We start from the raw sequence: 8480 nt of genomic DNA, 5'->3' as shown, positions 1-8480 counted from the left end.
TAAAGTAAGATAATTGGTTAGTCTTAGGTGTTCAAGCTTGGCCAGTCCTGCCAAGTGTGGATGCAGCTGCAATTTAAGGTGGGGGTGGTTAGCTCATCCTTGAAGATTAGGGGCTACAGACTTTTGGCTGGAGGTCAAAAGCTACTCAGAAGAAGTCTAGGTTTGTTGCTAAGAAACGCTATCTCAAGGACAAGGGTCTGGTCCTTCTTTTGCTGAGTGAAGGTCATTGCTTGCTTGCCCTTTTTTTATATCTGTCCTCACAGATAGGGTCACATTCCTTCACTCTCTGGAAAGGTACTAAGAGGCTTTAGCTTAACCTGGACCTAAAACTCTAAACTATAGGCTTTAGAAGACATATAGGTTACAAAGTTAGTCTAGCCCTTTCATTTCCCCCTTCTCCTTGTAACTGCTTCAATCATGAAGCAGCTGCAGAGTGAGAATTTTATCTTAAGAATTTTTTTTCTTTTGACTCAACATTTCAGCCTGTAGAATGGGACAATGGGCCGATGATCTGTCTTCTGGAATTTCTTCATGCTGATGATTGGATCGTTGATATCTCAGTTTGAAAGAGGCTGAAATGCTGGTCAAAAGTTGGGGAGAGTACATGGGTAAAGATTACTAGGAGCCAGTCAAAGGCTGGTCAATGAGGCAGTCCTTAACAGTCTCTGGTTAGTTGATCCAATTGAAGAGACAGGGAGCAGTCATGTCAGCTTTCAACAAGTCCAGATTTCAGCTTGCAGCCCAGAGTCAACCAGGTGAAAATCTGCTGAGACAAATTCAGACTAGAGACAGAAGTTAAGATTTGTCTGTTAAATGGAAAAAGTGAGGAATCCCAACACAAGGGAAAAACTCTTCTGGGATCCATTTGAGCTATGCCAGATCTAGGTCTCATGACCTTTTGATTTTTATAAACTCATATGAATTTTTGGTACACAAAAAGAAATATATATATATATATATATATATATATATATATACTCAGAAAAGTAACATATCAGCAAATCTAATACAACAACATTTTGAGAGTAACAGGTAAAAACTATATCCAACAGAATGGGTACCAGTCAGCTGTTTGTTTTATATCTTTTATAAACAACTTAAGTGTGTCCATGTGGCAGCCTTTTTGGAGTTAACGGCATCTGAGCAGCGGAACTCAGCCCCTTGGCTATTTTCCAAAGTCCAGTCTCTCACAGACTGACCTTGGTGGTCTTACAGCAGACTGCTCTGACCCTGAGAAACTCTGTGCAACCATAGTAACCAGACAGCAGGCTCTGTGCAACCTTGAGTAAGCCCTCTTATATTTTGGCTAAGTAAAATTGCCTGCGTGAGAAACTTCTTGTACTTTTTTATTTTTATTTTTTTACTTAAATGTTAACCTGACGTCCATTAAATTGACACTTTGATCAGTATGTAGACTAACATTTTTTTAGATTTTTATAACCTGAACTCCTACATCCTCAGACCCTATATAAACTATAAACTTTATATTTTTTTTATTTAACTATTATTATAAGACATTGGTAACAGATGTAAAGCCTGTGAGCAAGGCAAACCTGTTTTTTTTTTTTTTTTACACAAAAGATATAGTACCTAGTAGTTTTAACTAACTAATGAACTGTCCAATGAGCTGATAGTGAACCTGTCTGCTCTTTTGCTGCCAAGTTACTGTTAACTAAGCCTAGCCTTTCAGCCTAGCTGTCAATGTGATCAGAGACCTGAGAAGGATAAATTATGAGCTAAGTAAATGTACCAATTAAAATGACAGGGATGACTAGTTAGTCCATCACCTAGGCAGTGTCCCTGGTTCCTGTGGTCTCCTGGCTTTCTGAGCAGAGGCAGTCCAGCCATCAGGCATAGAGAATGAGAAACTGCTGCTGTGGAAAGAGGAACAGGAGAGATTGACCTCACCTTGTTTTTTACAATGTGAGACAATAGCTCTTTAGGTGTCCCCGGCTTTGTCCACAGTTTAGGCTGGGCCCTAGCAGTGGGCCAGTTGGGGCAGTATTGCCCAGTGGTTAGCATACCACAATCCAGAGTTGCAGTCATCTGTCATTGTCCAAATCTTCTCGGAGACCTTGGGGAGCTACTGCCAGGATTTTGGGACTTTCTGCCACAATAAACTTATATATGTTAAAATGCCATATTCATCAGCTCTCTGATAAGCTTGAGGGCCAGCATATCTGAGTTACTCTTTGTTTTTATCATCTGTTTTAAACTGTGTCTTATAAAACAGAATACTATTTAATCTAGTTCTAGCATATTTCTGAGATGCATGTTTTAGAACTATATATTTTAAGACAAATAGGCAAACTTTATAGTTACCCATCCTAGGCTTAACCTTAAAAAAAAAACCTATACAAAGACACTAGGTAGAGCTCAACATCTTAACCAACTGCAGTCATTAGTGTAGCTTTAAGTCTGTTCTTTCTGAACTAAAATTAAAGCAAACATTTTAATCAGATATAGTTTATAGAGGGGCTAGCAAATCTTGCTGATCCTACCACTTTGTATTAAAATTGAACAGTAAAAAGCTTTGCATTTAACACTAATTAGAGGACTGAACATAACTGAGAAACCTAAACAAAATGGTGGTAAACTCATGTCTCCACCCTCTTTATCTCCGGACCAGCATGGCAGCTGTCCATGTATAACTGAACTCAGCTGAAAGCCCTAAACAAATACGGCAGCAAAACTACAGCTTCACGTGCTCTCTATCCCTGAACCATCATGGCAGCTAGCCATGTGTTAGCACAGGCTGTGACTGACAATACCAAACATAGCCATTAGGTGCTGTTGATGATACAGCAAACACTGTGGAGCATCCATAATCCCCCACAACCAAAAGTTTTAACATAGTGATCAAATAAGTTTTAGAACCAACTGCATAACAGAACAGTACAGAACACTTTTAAACTGTATGAATTATTTTAGCCATACCAAACCTATCAGCCAGAATTTTTTCCCCTTAAAAGAGCATAAAAAAACATTTTTCAATGAAGAATCACCAGCCTTTTAAATGAATTATAACATATTTAAATACAGTTTTTTTCTCAAATCATATTAACTCTCTGGCTTTTTATAATACATCCACTAACCTTCTGCAACATCCTATATACCTTTAGGTTCCTAGCTTTCTTTTTCTGGCTTAACTGACATTTTTGCTTTAGACAAGCTATTTTTTTTAAATATCTCTTGCTCACTCTTTCTTTTCAGACAACAGAAAAACTCATTAATTTTTTTTTTTAATTTTCCCAAGGGTGGGGAAACTGTTTTAAGTTCGTTGTTAGACTGCCCAAGAGTTATTGCTTAAAAAATCTGATAAACTGTAGATGTTTTATCCTCTTAAACATCTAAAGAATTTTTAAAACTCGTCCCTGCAATATCAAAGCAAAGTATCTTCTATAGGAGTGAATTTACAAAGCATAACCATAATTTTAAAAGTCGAAACCAGATTTTAAGACCAAAATTTATCAGTGAAAACAACCCAATCTTCAGAACCAATATCAATTTAGAATAAGACTTTTTTCTTATCCTAAAAGGAAATAAAATCATTTTGACTCAGAGATTTTGCAACCTTTGTTCTTTTCCTAAGCCACACCATATGGCAATTTACATTGTTGTTATTTAAACATATGCATTTATAGACCTTACAAACACATAGGCACATATACGTGTTTAAAACAAGAATTTGAATTTAACCTTAAAACATACCCAATTATTTTTTTATCATATCAACCATTTAAGACCAGTTGAAAACAATTGTATAATGGCCATATATTTAAACAGACAGACTCAGCTGTAATTCTAAACATTACAGCAAGTGCAGTTTTTTTCCTAAATTACTGTTTGATCTGTAAGTTGCAAGCTCCCTAGGTGGGAGGAGGAGGGAAGAGAGGAGCAAGAGGGCGTGGTGAGCTCTTGCTGCTCACTTCCCTGCTGAGCTGGCATGAAGGCAAGGGGGAGGAGTTTTTCCTCACTCTCGGCAGCCAGAGCAGCTCCTGTCGTGGAGCAGCTGTGGAGCAGCTACGGTGCCAATCCCCGCCTAGCCATGTCTAAGGACTTCCACCTAGCAAGCCCATGAGCCTTGCCTGCTCCCTTGGCTCCCTTGTGAGCTTTACTCTAGCTTACCTCCCCCGCAGGTCCTGAACCTGCTTCCTGGCTGGGCCTCTCCCCTCCCCCGTGCTCTTTGGCTATCCATCACAACAAGGGGCCGCATCAAGCCCATGCCCTGCTGGGTGTGCATTGTCATTCCACAGATGCTCAAGTGCCTGAGCACCGCCTGCCCAAGCTCCAGCCCCAGCTCCACATGTCTCCCCAGCCACCCGAAAGCATTCCCTCCTTGGCTCCCTCGGGAGGGAGAGCACACTGCTTGGTGTCCTGCCATGCAGCCATGTGCACTCCCGGGCCGAGAACTAGTTCTAATTTTAACTATCCTCTGTCCGAATTTTCATCAGTCCAAGTCTACAAAGAAACAGACACAGAAAAATACATACATACATGAGAAACACAGGATTTAAATTGCTGGGGGAGCAGAATCTCTCTGCTCCTCCCTGTTCATAGAAAGGGGCAAGCTGAATGTCCTACAGGATGTCCCATGGACTTGGCATTAATGACATGTCTGTCTGCCTTAATGAAACCGTTCCAGGAGAGTGGCCTTGAACCACTCAGGGGACTCGAACCCCTTCTACAGATGCTCTCGAGCTAGACCATCTCCCTGTCAAAAGAGTCAGAGAGGCAACAACAAGAGAAACACAAAGAATCAGGCAAGTAATCAAACAAGGATGCCCTTGCGAGTGGTACCACAGTGCTCTGATAGAACGGCTGCCTGGTGGTTGTTCTCTACGAAAATTAGACGGGAGGAGGACCGTCTCAGATCCAACCTCCCAAATGGAAACTGGGGCGTCCCCCAGTTCCCAGTCAATTGATATTCTGACATGTCTGTCAATTGCAATGACTGATCAGATGACCAAAAAGGTCCAGATAGGTGCCTAAACTGAAACAAATTGGTACTGTTATACCCAGTTCGCGAGCCCCCAAAAGATCTCCAGGAATCGACTCCGTTGCAAAACACATGAGGGTCTTTTTATTGAAAAATTACAAGCTGCAGCTTGGGCTACACAGCACCACCGCCAAAGCGGTGGGAACTGAGCACGCCGCACCCAGGTTAGTTGGGTGATATATAGATTTTAGTTCCTCCCAGCATGCCCAAGGCAGGGGCGATTCCTGCCTGGCAAGCATCTATTGGTCAAAATGCTACATTTTGAATTGATTGGCTATAGGAAGGTCCCCAGACCATAATGACCTGGTGTCCCTCCCTAGGGGGATGGGCCAGTTTCCTAGAAACTGTTATCTTTAGTAGGTGGGGAAAGAATACAGTAAGGTCGTCCTTCCCCTCAGGGCATTACTAGACTTCTCCACCCAAATAGTTTAGGCCTTAATCTGCTAATTTTTAATCTTTTTGGTCTCTCAGTACCACAGAAATCTAATTGAGAGGCTGCCTCATGGCAGCCGTCTCTGACAAGAAACAGATTGGTAAGACAGAAACAGACTAACCTGTTTTGAGCTCGACCTCCGAGTTCAGTCTGATGAGGGTTGGGGAAGGGGCACGCCCTTTCCTGGCCAAACGCACCAAAAATGTAAGACCTAGGGTCTCACAGCTCAGGAGTTCAATCGCGCCCTTCCCAGAAACTCCCCCAGACCAAGACTCGTTGCAAAAGCAAGAGGTTTATTAACCATTGTACAACGGGGTCACCCCTGCCGGTCAGCAAAGAGTGGCACCGGGAGACAAAGGCCTTTAGGTTTTTAAAAGAAAAATTGCGGGAAATTTAAAGTTGCAGTTTTGGCAACTTAGGATTGGATGAGGAAGCTATAAAGTAAGATAATTGGTTAGTCTTAGGTGTTCAAGCTTGGCCAGTCCTGCCAAGTGTGGATGCAGCTGCAATTTAAGGTGGGGGTGGTTAGCTCATCCTTGAAGATTAGGGGCTACAGACTTTTGGCTGGAGGTCAAAAGCTACTCAGAAGAAGTCTAGGTTTGTTGCTAAGAAACGCTATCTCAAGGACAAGGGTCTGGTCCTTCTTTTGCTGAGTGAAGGTCATTGCTTGCTTGCCCTTTTTTTATATCTGTCCTCACAGATAGGGTCACATTCCTTCACTCTCTGGAAAGGTACTAAGAGGCTTTAGCTTAACCTGGACCTAAGACTCTAAACTTTAGAAGACATATAGGTTACAAAGTTAGTCTAAGCCTTTCAATACATGCAGGCAAAACACTAATGCACATAAAATAATAATAATAATAATAATCCCATCGTCCTAGGGGCTGGAAAGATGGATCAGTGGTTAAGCTGTTTGCTGTTTTTCCAGAGGACCCGGGTTTCATTCTCAGCACTCACATGGTGGCTCACAACCATCTGTAACTACAGTACCAGGGTGACCTGAAGCCCTCGTCTAGTCTCCAGGCACACATGAGGTGCACAAACATACATGCAGGCAAAATACCCATACACATCAAATATAGATTTTTTTTTTAATTGAAAAATTTCATTACTGACATGATATTATTAGGTGAACATCAAATAGCCCATTTGGATACATACAAACAGAAATTGGAGGGATAGATGTGTGGCCAATAAACAAACGCAATCAAAGCTCTTATGATGGCTAATTTCTTTTTCTTTTTTCTTTTCTTTTTTTTTTTTTTTTGAGACAGGGTTTCTCTTGTAACCCTGGCTGTCCCAGACTGGCTGTGGCCTGGAATTCACAGAGATCCACCTTCCTCTGCCTTCCAGAGTGCTGGGATTACAGGCCTGTGCCACTGTGCCTGGCTGGCTAATCTCAGTTATTAAGTTGAGGGATCTCAATTACTTACCGGACACCCTGGTCTGTGCGGGCATTTCCAGAAAGGATTTGCTTTGGTGTAGTGAAGATGGTTCTGTGAGTGTACAATACCTACCATTGGAAGGCCAGGTATAAAGAGGTCTAAGGGAAAATATTGTTTGCCCACATTCACTTCCTGCTTTGAGTGAGGCTGATGCTGCTACTGCTGCCCTCCTCTACCTTGGTAGTTCTCGAAAGGCTTCGGGCCATTGGTGAACACATCTCCTCTCTTCTGCTCCCAATGGTGCTGGAGAACTTCCAGAGAGATGTCCGAAATGTTTCTGGAGTCCATCCCTCCCACATGGAGATATCCTTCATCATGGCCCCTTGTGGGATTCAGAATACCCTTCCAGTGGCCAAGAGAACCGTGAGAACCAGGACCAGAGTCTTTGTGTAGAAGAGGAGACTAGACTTGATATCCACAGCAGGTAAGAAACCCAGGGGAGATAGGCAGGAAGGGAGCTTGATCACCCCACAGGGGGTTGCATCTAAAGTCTGAAGGGATAACCAAAGGTAGATTGGTCTCCCTAAAAATAGACAGACAAGGAATTTAAATGGGAATGTATAACTCTTGAATGGATGGTGAATGAGTGTGTAAATGCTTGTCATGGTCCCACAGCCATGTGGCTATGGTATCTCACTGGGTCCCAAACTGTGGTTCTGATGAACCAGCCTGCCTCCATCTTAGGCTTAACAAGCCATCTTACAGTAAAGACAAACTAGGGTCATTCCAGTTTATGATTAAGCCTCTGTTTCTCAAAGACTGGGCTAGGCCCCACCTGTAACCTTAACTACAACCTTAACTACCACAACCTTAACAACTGCAACCTCAACTATTGCCTGTTCCAGGAAATGGCAACCACGACTTTATCTCAGAAGGTTATTAGACTACCTGTTGTTATGGCTACTTTATGACCACTTTGCAACCATGCCTTTGTTTCAGGTTGTTATGACCAACTTGTTATGCTTATGTTCTGCTTCTGTAACAGTACCTACTTGCCTGCCAAATCCCCCATTTGGAAACCCCTACTTCCTGAACTGTAAAAGCCCTTATTTTCCCATGTCCAGTAATGACCTCTTGAACCCCATCTTAGGGAAAGCCAGCAGCCCATGCACACAAATTTTTAAAAACTTGCTTTAATTAATTTGGCCATGACAATTTGGGTCAGAAGTCTTTCTCTTCCAATCCTTGGGATTAACAGTGTTGTGGATATAAATATGTCTTTGTTTGGTCTCAAGTTTGGGATGTGGAACTGATTCAGACAGTCCACAGCAGCAGACTATTTGCCTCATGCCGTCTCTGAGAGAGCTCTTTGCCAGCTGCAGATAGTTTAAATCTGAGGTCTCCGGAGAGAGAGTAAATGCCAGAGCCCAGAGAGTGTGGAGAGTTCTGAGAAAGAACAAGGCTGGTCCTGCTTCCCCTTGCTGTTCCTGGTTGCTGTTGTGAGGCAAGAAGTTGGAGATCTCCTGAAAGAAGGATTGGATTGGCTCCGAGGAACCTGACAACCCTAACCACCAGGAAGCAGCTAAGAGAACTGTGGACCCTCTCTCACTAGCCCTTTCTCTATTCTACCTGGTGCTGGGGTGTTAGTAGGGAGAAAAAGATG

The sequence above is a fragment of the Meriones unguiculatus genome, chromosome 9 (genome assembly GCF_030254825.1).
Source record: "Meriones unguiculatus strain TT.TT164.6M chromosome 9, Bangor_MerUng_6.1, whole genome shotgun sequence".
NCBI lineage: Eukaryota > Metazoa > Chordata > Mammalia > Rodentia > Muridae > Meriones > Meriones unguiculatus.
Note: the sequence above shows the minus strand (reverse complement) of the source record.